The sequence below is a fragment of the Aegilops tauschii genome, chromosome 2 (genome assembly GCF_002575655.3).
Source record: "Aegilops tauschii subsp. strangulata cultivar AL8/78 chromosome 2, Aet v6.0, whole genome shotgun sequence".
In the NCBI taxonomy this organism is placed as follows: Eukaryota; Viridiplantae; Streptophyta; class Magnoliopsida; order Poales; family Poaceae; genus Aegilops; species Aegilops tauschii.
Window position 1 is genome coordinate 88,508,654 of NC_053036.3, and position 25,865 is coordinate 88,534,518.

The following is a 25,865-nucleotide window of genomic DNA, read 5'->3' on the forward strand; positions in this document are numbered from 1 at the left end:
TACTCATCGACATGCAAGTCGTGATTCCTATTACAAGAACATGATCAATCTCATACATCATATATATAATTCATCACATCCTTTTGGCCATATCACATCACATAGCATACCCTGCAAAAACAAGTTAGACGTCCTCTAATTGTTGTTGCATGTTTTACGTGGCTGCTATGGGTTTCTAGCAAGAATGTTTCTTAGCTACGCAAAATCCACAACGGTGATATGCCAATTGCTATTTACCCTTCATAAGGACCCTCTTCATCGAATCCGATCCGACTAAAGTGGGAGAGACAGACACCCGCAAGCCACCTTATGCATCAAGTGCATGTCAGTCGGTGGAACCTGTCTCACGTAAGAGTATGTGTAAGGTCGGTCCGGGTCGCTTCATCCCACAATGCCGCCGAATCAAGATAAGACTAGTAACGGCAAGCAAATTGAACAAATCATCGCCCAGAACTACTTTGTGTTCTACTCGTGCATAGAATCTACGCATAGACCTAGCTCATGATGCCACTGTTGGGGAACGTAGCAATAATTCAAAATTTTCCTACGTGTCACCAAGATCAATCTAGGAGATGCTAGCAACGAGAGAGAGGGAGTGCATCTTCATACCCTTGAAGATCGCTAAGCGGAAGCGTTACAAGAACGCGGTTGATGGAGTCGTACTCGCAGCGATTCAAATCGCGGAAGATCCGATCTAGCGCCGAACGGACGGCGCCTCTGCGTTCAACACACGTACAGCCCGGGGACGTCTCCTCCTTCTTGATCCAGCAAGGGGAGAGGAGAAGTTGACGGAGAATTCCAGCAGCACGACGGCGTGGTGGCAATGGAGCTCGTGGTTCTCCGGCAGAGCTTCGCTAAGCACTACGGAGGAGGAGGAGTTGGAGGAGGAGAGGGCTGCGCCAGTCCAGGGGTGCGGCTGCCCTCCCACCCCTCCACTATATATAGGGGCAAGGGAGAGGGGGGCCGGCCCCTTTAGATCCCATCTGGTGGGAGGGGCGGCGGCCAGGGAGGGTGGCTTGCCCCCCAAGTCAAGGGGGCCGCCCCCTCCAGGGTTTCCTCCAACCCTAGGCGCATGGGCCCTAGGGGGAGGTTGGCGCCCAGCCCACTTAGGGGCTGGTTCCCTTCCACCTACAGCCCATAAGGCCCTCCGGGGCAGGTGGACCCTCCCGGTGGACCTCCGGAACCCCTTCGGTGGCCCCGGTACAATACCGGCATACCCCCGAACACTTTCGGTGACCTTATGATGACTTCCCATATATAAATCTTTACCTCCGGACCATTCCGGAACTCCTCGTGACGTCCGGGATCTCATCCGGGACTCCGAACAACCTTCGGTAACCACATACTATTCCCCATAACAACTCTAGCGTCACCGAACCTTAAGTGTGTAGACCCTACGGGTTCGGGAACCATGCAGACATGACCGAGACATCTCTCCGGCCAATAACCAATAGCGGGATCTGGATACCCATACTGGCTCCCACATGTTCTATGATGATCTCATCGGATGAGCCACGATGTCGGGGATTCAATCAATCCCGTATACAATTCCCTTTGTCAATCGGTATGTTACTTGCCCGAGATTCGATCGTCGGTATCCCAATACCTCGTTCAATCTCGTTACCGGCAAATCACTTTACTCGTTCCGTAATGCATGATCCCGTGACTAACTACTTAGTCACATTAAGCTCATTATGATGATGCTTTACCGAGTGGGCCCAGAGATACCTCTCCGTCATACGGAGTGACAAATCCCAGTCTCGATTCGTGCCAACCCAACAGACACTTTCGGAGATACCTGTAGTGCACCTTTATAGCCACCCAGTTACGTTGTGACGTTTGGTACACCCAAAGCACTCCTACGGTATCCGGGAGTTGCACAATCTAATGGTCTAAGGAAAAGATACTTGACATTAGAAAAGCTCTAGCAAAACGAACTACACGATCTTGTGCTACGCTTAGGATTGGGTCTTGTCCATCACATCATTCTCCTAATGATGTGATCCCGTTATCAATGACATCCAATGGCCATGGTCAGGAAACCATAACCATCTATTGATCAACGAGCTAGTCAACTAGAGGCTTACTAGGGACATGTTGTGGTCTATGTATTCACACATGTATTACGGTTTCCAGTTAATACAATTATAGCATGAACAATAGACAATTATCATGAACAAGGAAATACAATAATAACCATTTTATTATTGCCTCTAGGGCATATTTCCAACAGGGGATGGCTCTGATTACTAACTTGTAACGCCCACGATGCGGCTATATCTCCCACGTGTCGAGGCACGACTTAGAGGCATAACCGCATTGTGGTTTTGTCGCAAGAAGGGTCATCTTCACACAATCCCATGTAATGAACAAGAATGGGATAACGAGAGTTGGCTTAAAATCGCCACATCACACAATACATAAATTAATTCATACATCATCCAAAATCCACACATAGACCGACTACGGTCAAATCCAAATGAAAATAAGATAACTCCAAATGCTAGATCCCCGATCGTCCCAACTGGGCTCCACTACTGATCATCAGGAAAAGAAACATAGTAACGACCACGTTCCTCGTCGAACTCCCACTTGAGCTCGGTTGCGTCATCTGCACTGGCATCGTCGGCACCTGCAACTGTTTTGGTAGAATATGTGAGTCACGAGGACTCAGCAATCTCACACCCGCGAGATCAAGACTATTTAAGCTTATAGGAAAGGATGGTGTAATGAGGTGGAGCTGCAGCAGGCACTAAGCATATATGGTGGCTAACATACGCAAATGAGAGCGAGAAGGGAAGCAACGCAACGGTCGCGACGCTAGAAATGATCAAGAAGTGATCCTGAAACTACTTACGTTCATGCATAACTCAAGCCGTGTTCACTTCCCGGACTCCGCCGAGAAGAGACCATCACGGCTACACACACGGTTGATGTATTTTAATTAAGTCAAGTGTCAAGTTCTCTACAACTGGACATTAACAAATTCCCATCTGCCTCATAACCGCGGGCACGGCTTTCGAAAGATAATACCCTGCAGGGGTGTCCCAACTTAGCCCATTATAAGCTCTCACGGTCAACGAAGGATAAACCTTCTCCCGGAAAGACCCGATCAGTCTCGGAATCCCGGTTTACAAGACATTTCGACAATGGTAAAACAAGACCAGCACCCGCCCGAATGTGCCGACAAATCCCGATAGGAGCTGCACATATCTCGTTCTCAGGGCACAACGGATGAGACATCCTACGAGTAAAACCAGGCCTCAAGTTTCCCTGAGGTGGCCCCGCAGTCTACTCGGTTCGGACCAACACTCGAAGGAGCACCGGCCCGGGGGGGGGGGGGTTAAAATAAAGATGACCCTCGGGCTCGCGAAAACCCAAGGGAAAAAGGCTTAGGTGGCAAATGGTAAAACCAAGGTTGGGCCTTGCTGGAGGAGTTTTATTCACGGCGAACTGTCAAGGGGGTCCCATAAATCACCCAACCGCGTAAGGAACACAAACTCAAGGAACATAATACCGGTATGACGGAAACTAGGGCGGCAAGAGTGGAACAAAACACCAGGCATAAGGCCGAGCCTTCCACCCTTTACCAAATATATAGATGCATTAATTAAATAAGAGATATTGTGATATTCCAAAATATCCATGTTCCAACATGGAACCAACTTCAACTTCACCTGCAACTAGCAACACTATAAGAAGGGCTGAGCAAAAGCGGTAACTTAGCCATTCCAACCGGACCTTTGCGAAGCTTTCCGCAAGCTGAATCTCCAAGTTGTTCCTCAAGGCTTTCTTGCCAACCTCTTAGTCTCTTCTACTTTGGAAGATCAAATTCGTGAGGCACAACTCCTGGATACCATGGTGAAGAAGGTGAAACGTGGTATCGACAAGGGTCTTTCCAAATACAAGTGCTATCGCATTGATGACAGAGACACTTTATTCTTCGAGGACCGGATTGTGGTTCCTAAAGGTGATCTAAGGAAAGTCATTATGAACGAGGCGCACAATTCTCTTCTTTCCAATCATCCTGAAAGTACGAAGATGTACCATGACCTCAAGCAGTCCTATTGGTGGACTCGAATGAAGCGAGAAATCGCCCAATTCGTGAATGAATGTGATGTCCGTCGAAGGGTGAAAGCAGAACACCAATGACCAGCTGGTCTCCTCCAACCTCTTGCTATCCTAGAATGGAAGTTTGATCATATTGAAATGGACTTCGTGACTGGATTTCCCAAGTCCAAACGCGGAAATGATGCTATCTTCGTTGTCATCGACAAGCTTACTAAAGTGGCTCATTTCCTTCCAATCAAAGAATCTATCACAACAGCTCAGTTAGCAGAGCTATACACCTCCAGGATTGTCTCCTTGCACGGCATTCCACAATTGATTTCTTCAGATCGTGGAAGCATCTTCACTTCCAAGTTCTGGGACTCCTTCCAGAAGGCCATGGGCACCAACATTCGCTTCAGCACAGCTTTCCATCCTCAAACTAGTGGTCAAGTCGAGCGAGTAAATCAAATCCTTGAAGATATGCTCAGGGCTTGTGTCATTTCCTTTGGCATGAAGTGGGAAGATTGTCTTCCATATGCCGAGTTCTCCTACAACAACAGTTTCCAAGCGAGTTCGGGCAAGGCCCCATTCGAGATTCTATATGGCAGAAAGTGCCGTACTCCTCTCAATTGGTCAGAGACTCGTGAACGCCAACTTCTTGGCAATGACTTAATCACAGAGGCTGAAGAGATGTGTAAAGTCATCCGTGAAAATCTCAAAGCCGCGCAATCGCGCCAGAAGAGTTACTATGATAGCAAGCACCGTCACTTGGCTTTCGAGATCGGAGACCATATCTACCTCCGCTTCTCTCCAATGAAAGGCACTCGTCGCTTCGGTATCAAAGGGAAGCTTGCCCCTAGATACATGGGTCCTTTCAAGAACATTGGCAAAAGAGGCGACCTCGCCTATCAACTTGAGCTTCCCTCCAACTTCGCGAACGTGCACGACGTGTTCCACGTGTCACAGCTTCACAAGTGCTTCAAGACTCCTGAGCGCACCATCAACTTCGAAGAGATTGACCTCCAAGAAGATCTGTCTTATCATGAGCACCCCATTGCTATTCTTGAAGAAACTGAGCGCAAGACTCGCAACAAGTCAATCAAATTCTTGAAAGTGAAGTGGTCGCACCATTCCGACCGAGAAGCCACCTAGGAGCGCGAGGACCACCTCCGTTTTGAATATCCGGAGTTCTTTCAGTCCTAGATCTCGGGACGAGATCCTCTCGTAGTGGTGGAGTGTTGTAACACCCCGGATGTAACTTTCCATATTTGTAACTCCAACTCTTGCCATTTTCAGCTATGTGTTATGATATTCCCTCCGTGGTTGGGTTTTGTTTTCGTTTTGTTTTTTTTGTTCATGTCATGCATCCCATATCATGTCATCATGTGCATCTCATTTTCATATGCGTTCGTCTCATGCATCCGAGCATTTCCCCGTTGTCCGTTTTGCAATCCGACACTCCCACGTGCACCGGCGCACCCCTCTTGTTTCTTTTCGTGAGCGGGTGTTAAACGTTCTCGGAATGGACTGAGGTTTGCCAAGTGGCCTTGGTACACCACCGGTAGACCACCTGTCAAGTTTCGTTCCATTTGGAGGTCGTTTGATGCTCGAACGGTTAACCGTGTAACCGCAAAGGCCTTTTGTGTGTTGCAGGAAAACACCCCTTCAAAACAGCCCAACAACCCATCTAAGTCACTTCCATGCTCTCCGTCGTCGGATCACGATCGTGTGGGCGAAAACCGCATAGTTTCCCATCTTGGTAGAAACATCGGGAGCAACCAAACTAGAAGTCATAAGCTTTCCCGGAGAAACAACTTGCATAACTTTGGATAAAATCTCTGTGTCAACATTGTGCTTCGATGCAAATGGGAATGACATGAAAGAATGCGATGCACCAGTATCAAATAAAACTTTTGCAGGAATATCATTAACTGAAAGATTACCCATTATCACATTAGTAGATTCCTCCGCTTGAGCTGCATTCATCATGTTCACCTTAGCAGACTTGGGATTATGCTTGACCACTGCATTGCTGGAAGATCTCACAGGAGGAGGAGGCGGAAGACGCCTTTGGTTGAAGCACTTGTTAGCATAGTGACCTTTCTGCTGACACTTGTTGCAAGTCACCTCTCAGAGTGGACGATGATAAGGAGCATTCGACTTTGGAGCTTGATTCTGAGACTTGTTCTGATAGCCAGGGTTGGGTGGGTGGGAAGATCCATGGACACCTTTGTTCTTCTGCTGGAAAGGCTGACGAAACGGAGGAGGAGGAGGCAACCAGAACTTCTGATGCTTAGCAGCCACTAGTGAGGAAGAAGAAGACTGAACTGCGTCCCTGACTCTCTTCTTAGAAGCCTCACACTTGAGCTGAGCAGCCTCTTGCTTCAGTGCCATATTGTAGAAATCATCATACTTGGTCGGCTCAAAAAGCACGAGAGGTAATTGCAGATCTTCTCTAAGGCCACCTCTAAATTGATAGATCATGCTCTTTTCATCAGGAATGTCTTGCTTAGCGAAGCGAGCGAGTTTCTGAAACTGGGTATTGTATTGATACACGGACATGCTGCCTTGCTTGAGATTGCGGAACTCCTCACGCTTGCTCTCAACAACACTTTGTGGAATGTGGTGAGCTTTGAAGTCTCGACGGAAATCATCCCAGGTAATCACACGACCTCCTCTGGAATCTTTGTATTGTTGATACCACTCGGCAGCTTGATCCTTGAGTTGAAAGGAAGCGAACTTGACAAATTCCTCAGGCCTGACATTGCTACATTCAAAATGCTTGTTGATGTCCACGAGCCAATCATCGGCGTCTGTGGCCTCGGCACAGTAGCTGAAAGACTTCGGCTGATTTGCGAGGAACTGGTTGAGGGTAGCGAAGTGAGGCTGATTGTTGCCTTGGCCTTGATTTCCTTGATTGCCTTGCCCTTGGGTGCGTTCTTGCAAGAGTTGCAAAATCATCTGAGCATTGGCGTTGGTGGCTGCCATGATAGCTTGCCATGCCTCCGGAGGCGGAGGTGGTGGCGGAGGGTTCGCCTGACTCCCCTCATTGCGTTCCGGATTCTGACGCGTTGGCGGAGCCATCCTGAAGAGGGTGACATCCGTTAGGATCTTGATAGACAAGTTGAAACAACGGATAGAAATTGCAACATATAGTCTTCACAATAAACATTCGAACGAGGATGAACGAATGAATTCCATAGTAAAATCATCACACTTCCATTAAGGTGAGAAGCCACTTGATAAGAGATTGATGAATAAAATAAAAAGGTACGACTAGAACAAATAAGTGGTAAGGATTACCCAATCACAAACCAAATATCTGCGGGAAGAAATGCTAAGAGCTACTTGAATCCCACCTATAAACTCCCGAAACTTTCTGGTTATGCAATCTGGTGTGGGGGATACAGGGGACACAAAATATATCACCCAAACTAGCAATCCCTAGATCCAGCTGTATCCATCCGTCAACACATAACCAAGAAACCTTCAGAAATCGTGTACCTCAACCTTCGAAAAGCATCCGTTATAGGAGTTATGGCAATGCTCCCGAACTCCCGCCCCAGTACTGGGTGGCATCGAGGTGATCTCACCAACAACTGCATAAAAGGGATTTTCGATGTCGGCGAAAACTTAGGTATTCCAGAACTGCAACGATAAAATTGTGACGACAACACCTCGGAGCTCAACTCCCCGGGACACTGCCACAACCCCAAAATGTCAGGAGGCACCAAGAACAATGTTCTCGTCACAAAACCATCGGAACGATTCCAAGATACCCGCGTGATCCTAAATTTTTTTTAGTGAAATTTGAGGAGAGAAGAGTCAAAACTTCTACGTTAGGAGGCCTCACCAGAGCGATGAAGGGACTGAGGAGTAAAAAGAATCCTAGTCTCCGATATATATAATCCTAAGACTCAAAACAGTTTTGTTCTAGACTCAACAACGCCAGCGATTCGATCAAGCAGGGGCTCCTAAGTCGGGGATGTTGGGGAACGTAGCAATAATTCAAAATTTTCCTACGTGTCACCAAGATCAATCTAGGAGATGCTAGCAACGAGAGAGAGGGAGTGCATCTTCATACCCTTGAAGATCGCTAAGCAGAAGTGTTACAAGAACGCGGTTGATGGAGTCGTACTCGCAGCGATTCAAATCGCGGAAGATCCGATCTAGCGCCGAACGGACGGCGCCTCCACGTTCAACACACGTACAGCCCGGGGACGTCTCCTCCTTGTTGATCCAGGAAGGGGAGAGGAGAAGTTGAGGGAGAACTCCAGCAGCACGATGGCGTGGTGGCAATGGAGCTCGTGGTTCTCCGGCAGAGCTTCGCTAAGCACTACAGAGGAGGAGGAGGAGTTGGAGGAGGAGAGGGCTGCGCCAAGCCAGGGGTGCGGCTGCCCTCCCACCCCTCCACTATTTATAGGGGCAAGGGAGAGGGGGCCCGGCCCCTTTAGATCCCATCTGGTGGGAGGGGCGGCGGCCAGGGAGGGTGGCTTGCCCCCCAAGTCAAGGGGGGCGCCCCCTCCAGGGTTTCCTCCAACCCTAGGCGCATGGGCCCTAGGGGGAGGTTGGTGCCCAGCCCACTTAGGGGCTGGTTCCCTTCCACCTACAGCCCATAAGGCCCTCCGGGGCAGGTGGACCCTCCCGGTGGACCTCCGGAACCCCTTCGGTGGCCCCGGTACAATACCGGCATACCCCCGAACACTTCCGGTTACCGTATGATGACTTTCCGTATATAAATCTTTACCTCCGGACCATTCCGAAACTCCTCGTGATGCCCGGGATCTCATCCGGGACTCCGAACAACCTTCGGTAACCACATACTATTTCCCATAACAACTCTAGCGTCACCGAACCTTAAGTGTGTAGACCCTACGGGTTCGGGAACCATGCAGACATGACCGAGACATCTCTCCGGCCAATAACCAATAGCGGGATCTGGATACCCATATTGGCTCCCACATGTTCCACGATGATCTCATCGGATGATCCACGATGTCGGGGATTCAATCAATCCCGTATACAATTCCCTTTGTCAATCAGTATGTTACTTGCCCGAGATTCGATCGTCGGTATCCCAATACCTCGTTCAATCTCGTTACCGGCAAGTCACTTTACTCGTTCCGTAATGCATGATCCCGTGACTAACTACTTAGTCACATTAAGCTCATTATGATGATGCATTACCGAGTGGGCCCAGAGATACCTCTCCGTCATACGGAGTGACAAATCCCAGTCTCAATTCGTGCCAACCCAACAGACACTTTCGGAGATACCTGTAGTGCACCTTTATAGCCACCCAGTTACGTTGTGACGTTTGGTACACCCAAAGCACTCCTACGGTATCCGGGAGTTGCACAATCTCATGGTCTAAGGAAAAGATACTTGACATTAGAAAAGCTCTAGCAAAACGAACTACACGATCTTGTGCTATGCTTAGGATTGGGTCTTGTCCATCACATCATTCTCCTAATGATGTGATCCCGTTATCTATGACATCCAATGTCCATGGTCAGGAAACCATAACCATCTATTGATCAATGAGGTAGTCAACTAGAGGCTTACTAGGGACATGTTGTGGTCTATGTATTCACACATGTATTACGGTTTCCAGTTAATACAATTATAGCATGAACAATAGACAATTATCATGAACAAGGAAATACAATAATAACCATTTTATTATTGCCTCTAGGGCATATTTCCAACAGTCTCCCACTTGCACCAGAGTCAATAATCTAGTTCACATCACCATGTGATTAACACTCAAAGTTCACATCGACATGTGACTAACACCCAAGAGTTTACTAGAGTCAGTAATCTAGTTCACATCACCATGTGATTAACACTCAATGAGTTCTAGGGTTTGATCATGTTATGCTTACGAGAGAGGTTTTAGTCAACGGGTCTGCAACATTCAGATCCGTGTGTGCTTTACAAATCTCTATGTCATCTTGTAGATGTACCTACCACGCGCTACTTGGAGCTATTCCAAATAACTGCTCTACTATACGAATCCGGTTTACTACTCAGAGTCATCCGGATTAGTGTCAAAGTTTGCATCGACGTAACCCTTTACGACGAACTCTTTTACCACCTCCATAATCGAGAAAATTCCTTAGTCCACTAGTTACTAAGGATAAGTTCGACCGCTGTCATGTGATCCATTCCTGGATCACTATTGTACCCCTTGACTAACTCATGGCAAGGCACACTTCAGGTGCGGTACACAGCATAGCATACTGTAGAGCCTACGTCTAAAGCATAGGGGACGACCTTCATCCTTTCTCTCTCTTCTGCCGTGGTCAGGTCTTGAGTCTTACTCAATACTCACACCTTGTAACACAGCCAAGAACTCCTTCTTTGCTGATCTATTTTGAACTCCTTCAATATCTTGTCACGGTATGTATTCATTTGAAAGTACTATTAAGCATTTTTGATCTATCCTTATAGATCTTGATGCTCAATGTTCAAGTAGCTTAATCTAGGTTTTCCATTGAAAAACACTTTTCAAATAACCCTGTATGCTTTCCAAAAATTCTACATCATTTCTGATCAACAATATGTCAACAACATATACTCATCAGAAATTCTATAGTGCTCCCACTCACTTCTTTGGAAATACAAATTTCTCATAAACTTTGTAAAAACCAAAAATCTTTGGTCATCTCATCAAAGCGTACATTCCAACTCCGAGATGCTTACTCCAATCCTTAGAAGGATTGCTGGAGCTTTGCATACTTGTTAGCATCTTTCAGGATTGACAAAACCTTCTGGTTGTATCACATACAACCTTTCCTCATGAAAATCGTCGAGGAAACAATGTTTTGACATCCTATCTGCAAGATTTCATAAATAATGCAGTAACTGCTAATATAATTCCAACAGACTCTTAGCATCGCTACGAGTGAGAAAGTCTCATCGTAGTCAACTCCTTGAACTTGTCAGAAAACATCTTAATGACAAGTCTAGCTTTCTTAATGGTGATACTTACCATCATTGTCCGTTTTCCCTTTAAAATCCATCTGTACCCAACAGCCTTACGACCATCAAGTAGTTCTTCCAAAGTCTACACTTTGTTTTTATACATGGATCCTCTTTCGGATTTTAGGGCCTCGAGCCATTCGTTGGAATCCGGGCCCATCATCGCTTCTCCATAGCTCGTAGGTTCATTGTTGTCTAGCAACATGACTTCTAAGACAGGATTACGTACCACTCTGAAGTAGTACACATCCTTGTCGTCCTACGAGGTTTGGTAGTGACTTGGTCCGAAGTTTCATGATCACCATCATAAGCTTCCACTTCAATTGGTGTAGGTGCCACAGGAACAACTTCCTGTGCCCTGCTACACACTAGTTGAAGTCATGGTTCAATAACCTCATCAAGTCTCCACCATCCTCCCACTCAATTCTTTCGAGAGAAACTTTTCCTTGAGAAAGGACCCGTTTCTAGAAACAATCACTTTGCTTCCGGATCTGAAATAGGAGGTATACCCAACTGTTTTGGGTATTCTATGAAGATGCATTTATCCGCTTTGGGTTCGAGCTTATCAGCCTGAAACCTTTTCACATAAGCGTCGCAGCCCCAAACTTTTAAGAAACGATAGCTTAGGTTTCTCTAAACCATAGTTCATACGGTGTCGTCTCAACGGAATTGCGTGGTGCCCTATTTAAAGTGAATGCGGTTGTCTCTAATGCCTAACCCATAAACGATAGTGTAATTCGATAAGAGACATCATGGTATGCACCATATCCAATAGGGTGCAGTTATGATGTTCGGACACACCATCACACTATGGTGTTCCAGGCGGTATTAGTCGTGAAACAATTTCCACAATTTCTTAATTGTGTGCCAAACTCGTAACTCAGATATTCATCTCTATGATCATATCACAGACATTTTATCCTCTTGTCACGACGATCTTCAACTTCACTCTGAAATTACTTGAACCTTTCAATAATTCAGACTTGTGTTTCATCAAGTAAATATTCTTAGCATCTACTCAAATCATCTGTGAAGTAAGAACATAACGATATCCACTGCATGCCTCAGCACTCATTGGACTGCACACATCAAATGTATTACTTCCAACAAGTTGCTCTCTTGTTCCATCTTACTGAAAACGAGGCCTTTCAGTCATCTTGCCCATGTGGTATGATTTGCATGTCTCAAGTGATTCGAAATCAAGTGAGTCCAAACGATCCATCTGTATGGACTTTCTTCATGCATATATACTAATAGACATGGTTCGCATGTCTCAATCTTTTCAAAACGAGTGAGTCCAAAGATCCATCAACATGGAGCTTCTTCATGCGTTTTATACCAATATGACTCAAGTGGCAGTGCCACAAGTATGTGGTACTATCATTACTATCTTATATCTTTTGGCATGAACATGTGTATCACTACGATCGAGATTCAATAAACCATTCATTTTAGGTGCAAGACCATTGAAGGTATTATTCAAATAGACAGAGTAACCATTATTCTCCTTAAATGAATAATCGTATTGCGATAAACATAATCCAATCATGTCTATGCTCAACGCAAACACCAAATAACAATTATTTAGGTTTAACACCAATCTCGATGGTAGAGGGAGCATGCGATGTTTGATCACATCAACCTTGGAAACACTTCCAACACATATCGTCATCTCACCTTTAGCTAGTCTCCGTTTATTCCATAGCCTTTTATTTCGAGTTACCAACACTTAGCAACCGAACCGGTATCTAATACCCTGGTGCTACTAGGAGTACTAGTAAAGTACACATTAATATAATGTATATCCAATATACTTCTGTCGACCTTGTCTACCTTCTCATCTACCAAGTATCCAGGGTAGTTCTGCTTCAGTGACCGTTCCCCTCATTACAGAAGCACTTAGTCTCGGGTTTGGGTTCAACCTTGGGTTTCTTCGCTGGAGCAGCAACTGATTTGCCGTTTCATGAAGTATCCCTTCTTGCCCTTGCCCTTCTTGAAACTAGTGGTTTTACTAACCATCAACAATTGATGCTCCTACTTGATTTCTACTTTCGCGGTGTCAAACATCGCGAGTTGCTCAAGGATCATCATGTCTATCCCTGATATGTTATAGTTTATCACGAAGCTCTAATAGCTTGGTGTCAGTGACTATGGAGAACCATCACTATCTCATCTGGAAGATTAACTCCCACTTGATTCAAGCGATTGTAGTACTCAGACAATCTGAGCACATGCTCAATGATTGAGCTTTTCTCCCTTAGTTTGCAGGCTTAAGAAACTTGTCAGAGGTCTCATAACTCTTGACGTGGGCACTAGTCTGAAATCCCAATTTCAGTCTTTGGAACATCTCATATATTCTGCGACGTTTCAAAACCGTCTTTGATGCCACAATTTTAAACCGTTAGCATCACACACTGAACTATCACGTAGTCATCAAAACGTGTATGTCAGATGTTTCGCAACATCTACAGACGACGCTCGAGGTTCAGCACACCGAGCGGTGCATTAAGGACATAAGCCTTCTGTGCAGCAATGAGGACAATCCTCAGTTTACGGACCCAGTCCGCATAATTGCTACTATCAACTTTCAACTAAATTTTCTCTAGGATCATATCTTAGTAGAACTAAAGCGTAAGCTACGACACAATTTGCAAAGACCTTTTGACTATGTTCATGATAATTAAGTTCATCTAATCAAATTATTTAATGAACTCCCACTCAGATAGACATCCCTCTAGTCATCTAAGTGATACATGATCCGAGTCAACTAGGCCGTGTCCGATCATCACGTGAGACGGACTAGTCATCATCGGTGAACATCTTCATGTTGATCGTATCTTCTATACGACTCATGTTCGACCTTCCGGTCTCTTGTGTTCCGAGGCCATGTCTGTACATGCTAGGCTCATCAAGTCAACCTAAGTGTTTCGCATGTGTAAATCTGGCTTACACCCGTTGTATGCGAACGTTAGAATCTATCACACCCGATCATCACGTGGTGCTTCGAAACAACGAACCTTCGCAACGGTGCACAGTTAGGGGGAACACGTCTCTTGAAATTTTAGTGAGGGATCATCTTATTTATGCTACCGTCGTTCTAAGCAAATAAGATGTAAACATGACAAACATCACATGCAAATCATAAAGTGACATGATATGGCCAATATCATCTTGCGCCTTTGATCTCCATCTTCGAGGCGCGGCATGATCACCTTCGTCACCGGCATGACACCATGATCTCCATCATCATGATCTCCATCATCGTGTCTTCATGAAGTTGTCTCGCCAACTATTACTTCTACTACTATGCTAATGGTTAGCAATAAAGTAAAGTAATTACATGGCGTCTTCATTGACACGCGGGTCATACAATAAATTAAGACAACTCCTATGGCTCCTGCCGGTTGTCATACTCAACGACATGCAAGTCGTGATTCCTATTACAAGAACATGATCAATCTCATACATCATATATATAATTCATCACATCCTTTTGGCCATATCACATCACATAGCATACCCTGCAAAAACAAGTTAGACGTCCTCTAATTGTTGTTGCATGTTTTACGTGGCTGCTATGGGTTTCTAGCAAGAATGTTTCTTAGCTACGCAAAAGCCACAACGGTGATATGCCAATTGCTATTTACCCTTCATAAGGACCCTCTTCATCGAATCCGATCCGACTAAAGTGGGAGAGACAGACACCTGCTAGCCACCTTATGCATCAAGTGCATGTCAGTCGGTGGAACCTGTCTCACGTAAGAGTATGTGTAAGGTCGGTCCGGGTCGCTTCATCCCACAATGCCGCCGAATCAAGATAAGACTAGTAACGGCAAGCAAATTGAACAAATCATCGCCCAGAACTACTTTGTGTTCTACTCGTGCATAGAATCTACGCATAGACCTAGCTCATGATGCCACTGTTGGGGAACGTAGCAATAATTCAAAATTTTCCTACGTGTCACCAAGATCAATCTAGGAGATGCTAGCAACGAGAGAGAGGGAGTGCATCTTCATACCCTTGAAGATCGCTAAGCGGAAGCGTTACAAGAACGCGGTTGATGGAGTCGTACTCGCAGCGATTCAAATCGCGGAAGATCCGATCTACCGCCGAACGGACGGCGCCTCCGCGTTCAACACATGTACAGCCCGGGGACGTCTCCTCCTTCTTGATCCAGCAAGGGGAGAGGAGAAGTTGAGGGAGAACTCCAGCAGCACGACGGCGTGGTGGCAATGGAGCTCGTGGTTCTCCGGCAGAGCTTCGCTAAGCACTACGGAGGAGGAGGAGTTGGAGGAGGAGAGGGCTGCGCCAGGCCAGGGGTGCGGCTGCCCTCCCACCCCTCCACTATATATAGGGGCAAGGGAGAGGGGGCCGGCCCCTTTAGATCCCATCTGGTGGGAGGGGCGGCGGCCAGGGAGGGTGGCTTGCCCCCCAAGTCAAGGGGGGCGCCCCCTCCAGGGTTTCCTCCAACCCAAGGCGCATGGGCCCTAGGGGGAGGTTGGTGCCCAGCCCACTTAGGGGCTGGTTCCCTTCCACCTACAGCCCATAAGGCCCTCCGGGGCAGGTGGACCCTCCCGGTGGACCTCCGGAACCCCTTCGGTGGCCCCGGTACAATACCGGCATACCCCCGAACACTTCCGGTTACCGTATGATGACTTTCCGTATATAAATCTTTACCTCCGGACCATTCCGGAACTCCTCGTGATGCCCGGGATCTCATCCGGGACTCCGAACAACCTTCGGTAACCACATACTATTTCCCATAACTACTCTAGCGTCACCGAACCTTAAGTGTGTAGACCCTACGGGTTCGGGAACCATGCAGACATGACCGAGACATCTCTCCGGCCAATAACCAATAGCGGGATCTGGATACCCATATTGGCTCCCACATGTTCCACGATGATCTCATCGGATGATCCACGATGTCGGGGATTCAATCAATCCCGTATACAATTCCCTTTGTCAATCGGTATGTTACTTGCCCGAGATTCGATCGTCGGTATCCCAATACCTCGTTCAATCTCGTTACCGACAAGTCACTTTACTCGTTCCGTAATGCATGATCCCGTGACTAACTACTTAGTCACATTAAGCTCATTATGATGATGCATTACCGAGTGGGCCCAGAGATACCTCTCCGTCATACGGAGTGACAAATCCCAGTCTCGATTCGTGCCAACCCAACAGACACTTTCGGAGATACCTGTAGTGCACCTTTATAGCCACCCAGTTACGTTGTGACGTTTGGTACACCCAAAGCACTCCTACGGTATCCGGGAGTTGCACAATCTCATGGTCTAAGGAAAAGATACTTGACATTAGAAAAGCTCTAGCAAAACGAACTACACGATCTTGTGCTACGCTTAGGATTGGGTCTTGTCCATCGCATCATTCGCCTAATGATGTGATCCCATTATCAATGACATCCAATGTCCATGGTCAGGAAACCATAACCATCTATTGATCAACGAGCTAGTCAACTAGAGGCTTACTAGGGACATGTTGTGGTCTATGTATTCACACATGTATTACGGTTTCCAGTTAATACAATTATAGCATGAAGAATAGACAATTATCATGAACAACGAAATACAATAATAACCATTTTATTATTGCCTCTAGGGCATATTTCCAACAGGGGATGGCTCTGATTACCAACTTGTAACGCCCACGATGCGGCTATATCTCCCACGTGTCGAGGCACGACTTAGAGGCATAACCGCATTGTGGTTTTGTCGCAAGAAGGGTCATCTTCACACAATCCCATGTAATGAACAAGAATGGGATAACGAGAGTTGGCTTACAATCGCCACTTCACACAATACATAAATTAATTCATACATCATCCAAAATCCACACATAGACCGACTACGGTCAAATCCAAATGAAAATAAGATAACTCCAAATGCTAGATCCCCGATCGTCCCAACTGGGCTCCACTACTGATCATCAGGAAAAGAAACATAGTAACGACCACGTTCCTCGTCGAACTCCCACTTGAGCTCGGTTGCGTCATCTGCACTGGCATCGTCGGCACCTGCAACTGTTTTGGTAGAATCTGTGAGTCACGAGGACTCAGCAATCTCACACCCGCGAGATCAAGACTATTTAAGCTTATAGGAAAGGATGGTGTAATGAGGTGGAGCTGCAGCAAGCACTAAGCATATATGGTGGCTAACATACGCAAATGAGAGCGAGAAGGGAAGCAACGCAACGGTCGCGACGCTAGAAATGATCAAGAAGTGATCCTGAAACTACTTACGTTCATGCATAACTCAAGCCGTGTTCACTTCCCGGACTCCACCGAGAAGAGACCATCATGGCTACACACACGGTTGATGTATTTTAATTAAGTCAAGTGTCAAGTTCTCTACAACTGGACATTAAAAAATTCCCATCTGCCTCATAACCGCGGGCACGGCTTTCGAAAGATAATACCCTGCAGGGGTGTCCCAACTTAGCCCATTATAAGCTCTCACAGTCAACGAAGGATAAACCTTCTCCCGGAAAGACCCGATCAGTCTCGAAATCCCGGTTTACAAGACATTTCAACAATGGTAAAACAAGACGAGCAAAGCCGCCCGAATGTGCCGACAAATCCCGATAGGAGCTGCACATATCTCGTTCTCAGGGCACAACGGATGAGACATCCTACGAGTAAAACCAGGCCTCAAGTTTCCCCGAGGTGGCCCCGCAGTCTACTCGGTTCGGACCGACACTCGAAGGAGCACCGGCCCGGGGAGGGGGGGGGGGTTAAAATAAAGATGACCCTCGGGCTCGCGAAAACCCAAGGGAAAAAGCCTTAGGTGGTAAATGGTAAAACCAAGGTTGGGCCTTGCTGGAGGAGTTTTATTCAAGGCGAACTGTCAAGGGGTCCCATAAATCACCCAACCGCGTAAGGAACGCAAACTCAAGGAACATAATACCGGTATGACGGAAACTAGGGCGGCAAGAGTGGAACAAAACACCAGGCATAAGGCCGAGCCTTCCACCCTTTACCAAATATATAGATGCATTAATTAAATAAGAGATATTGTGATATTCCAAAATATCCATGTTCCAACATGGAACCAACTTCAACTTCACCTGCAACTAGCAACACTATAAGAAGGGCTGAGCAAAAGCGGTAACTTAGCCATTCCAACCGGACCTTTGCGAAGCTTTCCGCAAGCTGAATCTCCAAGTTGTTCCTCAAGGCTTTCTTGCCAACCTCTTAGTCTCTTCTACTTTGGAAGATCAAATTCATGAGGCACAACTCCTGGATACCATGGTGAAGAAGGTGAAACGTGGTATCGACAAGGGTCTTTCCAAATACAAGTGCTATCGCATTGATGACAGAGACACTTTATTCTTCGAGGACCGGATTGTGGTTCCTAAAGGTGATCTAAGGAAAGTCATTATGAACGAGGCGCACAATTCTCTTCTTTCCAATCATCCTGAAAGTACGAAGATGTACCATGACCTCAAGCAGTCCTATTGGTGGACTCGAATGAAGCGAGAAATCGCCCAATTCGTGAATGAATGTGATGTCCGTCGAAGGGTGAAAGCAGAACACCAATGACCAGCTGGTCTCCTCCAACCTCTTGCTATCCTAGAATGGAAGTTTGATCATATTGAAATGGACTTCGTGACTGGATTTCCCAAGTCCAAACGCGGAAATGATGCTATCTTCGTTGTCATCGACAAGCTTACTAAAGTGGCTCATTTCCTTCCAATCAAAGAATCTATCACAACAGCTCAGTTAGCAGAGCTATACACCTCCAGGATTGTCTCCTTGCACGGCATTCCACAATTGATTTCTTCAGATCGTGGAAGCATCTTCACTTCCAAGTTCTGGGACTCCTTCCAGAAGGCCATGGGCACCAACATTCGCTTCAGCACAGCTTTCCATCCTCAAACTAGTGGTCAAGTCGAGCGAGTAAATCAAATCCTTGAAGATATGCTCAGGGCTTGTGTCATTTCCTTTGGCATGAAGTGGGAAGATTGTCTTCCATATGCCGAGTTCTCCTACAACAACAGTTTCCAAGCGAGTTCGGGCAAGGCCCCATTCGAGATTCTATATGGCAAAAAGTGCCGTACTCCTCTCAATTGGTCAGAGACTCGTGAACGCCAACTTCTTGGCAATGACTTAATCACAGAGGCTGAAGAGATGTGTAAAGTCATCCGTGAAAATCTCAAAGCCGTGCAATCGCGCCAGAAGAGTTACTATGATAGCAAGCACCGTCACTTGGCTTTCGAGATCGGAGACCATATCTACCTCCGCGTCTCTCCAATGAAAGGCACTCGTCGCTTCGGTATCAAAGGGAAGCTTGCCCCTAGATACATGGGTCCTTTCAAGAACATTGGCAAAAGAGGCGACCTCGCCTATCAACTTGAGCTTCCCTCCAACTTCGCGAACGTGCACGACGTGTTCCACGTGTCACAGCTTCACAAGTGCTTCAAGACTCCTGAGCGCACCATCAACTTCGAAGAGATTGACCTCCAAGAAGATCTGTCTTATCATGAGCACCCCATTGCTATTCTTGAAGAAACTGAGCGCAAGACTCGCAACAAGTCAATCAAATTCTTGAAAGTGAAGTGGTCGCACCATTCCGACCGAGAAGCCACCTAGGAGCGCGAGGACCACCTCCGTTTTGAATATCCGGAGTTCTTTCAGTCCTAGATCTCGGGACGAGATCCTCTCGTAGTGGTGGAGTGTTGTAACACCCCGGATGTAACTTTCCATATTTGTAACTCCAACTCTTGCCATTTTCAGCTATGTGTTATGATATTCCCTCCGTGGTTGGGTTTTGTTTTCGTTTTGTTTTTTTTGTTCATGTCATGCATCCCATATCATGTCATCATGTGCATCTCATTTTCATATGCGTTCGTCTCATGCATCCGAGCATTTCCCCGTTGTCCGTTTTGCAATCCGACACTCCCACGTGCACCGGCGCACCCCTCTTGTTTCTTTTCGTGAGCGGGTGTTAAACGTTCTCGGAATGGACTGAGGTTTGCCAAGTGGCCTTGGTACACCACCGGTAGACCACCTGTCAAGTTTCGTTCCATTTGGAGGTCGTTTGATGCTCGAACGGTTAACCGTGTAACCGCAAAGGCCTTTTGTGTGTTGCAGGAAAACACCCCTTCAAAACAGCCCAACAACCCATCTAAGTCACTTCCATGCTCTCCGTCGTCGGATCACGATCGTGTGGGCGAAAACCGCATAGTTTCCCATCTTGGTAGAAACATCGGGAGCAACCAAACTAGAAGTCATAAGCTTTCCCGGAGAAACAACTTGCATAACTTTGGATAAAATCTCTGTGTCAACATTGTGCTTCGATGCAAATGGGAATGACATGAAAGAATGCGATGCACCAGTATCAAATAAAACTTTTGCAGGAATATCATTAACTGAAAGATTACCCATTATCACATTAGTAGATTCCTCCGCTTGAGCTGCATTCATCATGTTCACCTTAGCAGACTTGGGATTATGCTTGACCACTGCATTGCTGGAAGATCTCACAGGAGGAGGAGGCGGAAGACGCCTTTGGTTGAAGCACTTGTTAGCATAGTGACCTTTCTGCTGACACTTGTTGCAAGTCACCTCTCAGAGTGGACGATGATAAGGAGCATTCGACTTTGGAGCTTGATTCTGAGACTTGTTCTGATAGCCAGGGTTGGGTGGGTGGGAAGATCCATGGACACCTTTGTTCTTCTGCTGGAAAGGCTGACGAAACGGAGGAGGAGGAGGCAACCAGAACTTCTGATGCTTAGCAGCCACTAGTGAGGAAGAAGAAGACTGAACTGCGTCCCTGACTCTCTTCTTAGAAGCCTCACACTTGAGCTGAGCAGCCTCTTGCTTCAGTGCCATATTGTAGAAATCATCATACTTGGTCGGCTCAAAAAGCACGAGAGGTAATTGCAGATCTTCTCTAAGGCCACCTCTAAATTGATAGATCATGCTCTTTTCATCAGGAATGTCTTGCTTAGCGAAGCGAGCGAGTTTCTGAAACTGGGTATTGTATTGATACACGGACATGCTGCCTTGCTTGAGATTGCGGAACTCCTCACGCTTGCTCTCAACAACACTTTGTGGAATGTGGTGAGCTTTGAAGTCTCGACGGAAATCATCCCAGGTAATCACACGACCTCCTCTGGAATCTTTGTATTGTTGATACCACTCGGCAGCTTGATCCTTGAGTTGAAAGGAAGCGAACTTGACAAATTCCTCAGGCCTGACATTGCTACATTCAAAATGCTTGTTGATGTCCACGAGCCAATCATCGGCGTCTGTGGCCTCGGCACAGTAGCTGAAAGACTTCGGCTGATTTGCGAGGAACTGGTTGAGGGTAGCGAAGTGAGGCTGATTGTTGCCTTGGCCTTGATTTCCTTGATTGCCTTGCCCTTGGGTGCGTTCTTGCAAGAGTTGCAAAATCATCTGAGCATTGGCGTTGGTGGCTGCCATGATAGCTTGCCATGCCTCCGGAGGCGGAGGTGGTGGCGGAGGGTTCGCCTGACTCCCCTCATTGCGTTCCGGATTCTGACGCGTTGGCGGAGCCATCCTGAAGAGGGTGACATCCGTTAGGATCTTGATAGACAAGTTGAAACAACGGATAGAAATTGCAACATATAGTCTTCACAATAAACATTCGAACGAGGATGAACGAATGAATTCCATAGTAAAATCATCACACTTCCATTAAGGTGAGAAGCCACTTGATAAGAGATTGATGAATAAAATAAAAAGGTACGACTAGAACAAATAAGTGGTAAGGATTACCCAATCACAAACGAAATATCCGCGGGAAGAAATGCTAAGAGCTACTTGAATCCCACCTATAAACTCCCGAAACTTTCTGGTTATGCAATCTGGTGTTGGGGATACAGGGGACACAAAATATATCACCCAAACTAGCAATCCCTAGATCCAGCTGTATCCATCCGTCAACACATAACCAAGAAACCTTCGGAAATCGTGTACCTCAACCTTCGAAAAGCATCCGTAATAGGAGTTATGGCAATACTCCCGAACTCCCGCCCCAGTACTGGGTAGCGTCGAGGTGATCTCACCAACAACTGCATAAAAGAGATTTTCGATGTCGGTGAAAACTCAGGAATTCCAGAACTGCAACGATAAAATTGTGACGACAACACCTCGGAGCTCAACTCCCCGGGACACTGCCACAACCCCTAAATGTCAGGAGGCACCAAGAACAATGTTCTCGTCACAAAACCATCGGAACGATTCCAAGATACCCGCGTGATCCTAAATTTTTTTAGTGAAATTTGAGGAGAGAAGAGTCAAAACTTCTACGTTAGGAGGCCTCACCAGAGCGACGAAGGGACTGAAGAGTAAAAAGAATCCTACTCTCCGATATATATAATCCTAAGACTCAAAACATTTTTGTTCTAGACTCAACAACGCCAGCGATTCGATCAAGCAGGGGCTCCTAAGTCGGGGATGTTGGGGAACGTAGCAATAATTCAAAATTTTCCTACGTGTCACCAAGATCAATCTAGGAGATGCTAGCAACGATAGAGAGGGAGTGCATCTTCATACCCTTGAAGATCGCTAAGCAGAAGTGTTACAAGAACGTGGTTGATGGAGTCGTACTCGCAGCGATTCAAATCGCGGAAGATCCGATCTAGCGCCGAACGGACGGCGCCTCCACGTTCAACACACGTACAGCCTGGGGACGTCTCCTCCTTGTTGATCCAGGAAGGGGAGAGGAGAAGTTGAGGGAGAACTCCAGCAGCACGATGGCGTGGTGGCAATGGAGCTCGTGGTTCTCCGGCAGAGCTTCGCTAAGCACTACAGAGGAGGAGGAGGAGTTGGAGGAGGAGAGGGCTGCGCCAAGCCAGGGGTGCGGCTGCCCTCCCACCCCTCCACTATATATAGGGGCAAGGGAGAGGGGGCCCGGCCCCTTTAGATCCCATCTGGTGGGAGGGGCAGCGGCCAGGGAGGGTGGCTTGCCCCCCAAGTCAAGGGGGGCGCCCCCTCCAGGGTTTCCTCCAACCCTAGGCGCATGGGCCCTAGGGGGAGGTTGGCGCCCAGCCCACTTAGGGGCTGGTTCCCTTCCACCTACAGCCCATAAGGCCCTCCGGGGCAGGTGGACCCTCCCGGTGGACCTCCGGAACCCCTTCGGTGGCCCCGGTACAATACCGGCATACCCCCGAACACTTCCGGTTACCGTATGATGACTTTCCGTATATAAATCTTTACCTCCGGACCATTCCGGAACTCCTCGTGATGCCCGGGATCTCATCTGGGACTCCGAACAACCTTCGGTAACCACATACTATTTCCCATAACAACTCTAGCGTCACCGAACCTTAAGTGTGTAGACCCTACGGGTTCGGGAACCATGCAGACATGACCGAGACATCTCTCCGGCCAATAACCAATAGCGGGATCTGGATACCCATATTGGCTCCCACATGTTCCACGATGATCTCATCGGATGAACCACGATGTCGGGGATTCAATCAATCCCGTATACAATTCCCTTTGTCAATCGGTATGTTACTTGCCCGAGATTCGATCGTCGGTATCCCAATACCTCGTTCAATCTCGTTACCGGCAAGTCACTTTACTCGTTCCGTAATGCATGATCCCGTGACTAACTACTTAGTCACATTAAGCTCATTATGATGATGCATTACCGAGTGGGCCCAGAGATACCTCTCCGTCATACGGAGTGACAAATCCCAGTCTCAATTCGTGCCAACCCAACAGACACTTTCGGAGATACCTGTAGTGCACCTTTATAGCCACCCAGTTACGTTGTGACGTTTGGTACACCCAAAGCACTCCTACGGTATCCGGGAGTTTCACAATCTCATGGTCTAAGGAAAAGATACTTGACATTAGAAAAGCTCTAGCAAAACGAACTACACGATCTTGTGCTACGCTTAGGATTGGGTCTTGTCCATCACATCATTCTCCTAATGATGTGATCCCGTTATCTATGACATCCAATGTCCATGGTCAGGAAACCATAACCATCTATTGATCAATGAGCTAGTCAACTAGAGGCTTACTAGGGACATGTTGTGGTCTATGTATTCACACATGTATTACGGTTTCCAGTTAATACAATTATAGCATGAACAATAGACAATTATCATGAACAAGGAAATACAATAATAACCATTTTATTATTGCCTCTAGGGCATATTTCCAACAGTCTCCCACTTGCACCAGAGTCAATAATCTAGTTCACATCACCATGTGATTAACACTCAAAGTTCACATCGACATGTGACTAACACCCAAGAGTTTACTAGAGTCAGTAATCTAGTTCACATCACCATGTGATTAACACTCAATGAGTTCTAGGGTTTGATCATGTTATGCTTACGAGAGAGGTTTTAGTCAACGGGTCTGCAACATTCAGATCCGTGTGTGCTTTACAAATCTCTATGTCATCTTGTAGATGTACCTACCACGCGCTACTTGGAGCTATTCCAAATAACTGCTCTACTATACGAATCCGGTTTACTACTCAGAGTCATCCGGATTAGTGTCAAAGTTTGCATCGACGTAACCCTTTACGACGAACTCTTTTACCACCTCCATAATCGAGAAAATTCCTTAGTCCACTAGTTACTAAGGATAAGTTCGACCGCTGTCATGTGATCCATTCCTGGATCACTATTGTACCCCTTGACTAACTCATGGCAAGGCACACTTCAGGTGCGGTACACAGCATAGCATACTGTAGAGCCTACGTCTAAAGCATAGGGGACGACCTTCATCCTTTCTCTCTCTTCTGCCGTGGTCAGGTCTTGAGTCTTACTCAATACTCACACCTTGTAACACAGCCAAGAACTCCTTCTTTGCTGATCTATTTTGAACTCCTTCAATATCTTGTCACGGTATGTATTCATTTGAAAGTACTATTAAGTGTTTTTGATCTATCCTTATAGATCTTGATGCTCAATGTTCAAGTAGCTTAATCCAGGTTTTCCATTGAAAAACACTTTTCAAATAACCCTGTATGCTTTCCAAAAATTCTACATCATTTCTGATCAACAATATGTCAACAACATATACTCATCAGAAATTCTATAGTGCTCCCACTCACTTCTTTGGAAATACAAATTTCTCATAAACTTTGTAAAAACCCAAAATCTTTGGTCATCTCATCAAAGCGTACATTCCAACTCCGAGATGCTTACTCCAATCCTTAGAAGGATTGCTGGAGCTTTGCATACTTGTTAGCATCTTTCAGGATTGACAAAACCTTCTGGTTGTATCACATACAACCTTTCCTCAAGAAAATCGTCGAGGAAACAATGTTTTGACATCCTATCTGCAAGATTTCATAAATAATGCAGTAACTGCTAATATAATTCCAACAGACTCTTAGCATCGCTACGAGTGAGAAAGTCTCATCGTAGTCAACTCCTTGAACTTGTCAGAAAACATCTTAACGACAAGTCTAGCTTTCTTAATGGTGATACTTACCATCATTGTCCGTTTTCCCTTTAAAATCCATCTGTACCCAACAGCCTTACGACCATCAAGTAGTTCTTCCAAAGTCTACACTTTGTTTTTATACATGGATCCTCTCTCGGATTTTATGGCCTCGAGCCATTCGTTGGAATCCGGGCCCATCATCGCTTCTCCATAGCTCGTAGGTTCATTGTTGTCTAGCAACATGACTTCTAAGACAGGATTACGTACCACTCTGAAGTAGTACACATCCTTGTCGTCCTACGAGGTTTGGTAGTGACTTGGTCCGAAGTTTCATGATCACTATCATAAGCTTCCACTTCAATTGGTGTAGGTGCCACAGGAACAACTTCCTGTGCCCTGCTACACACTAGTTGAAGTCATGGT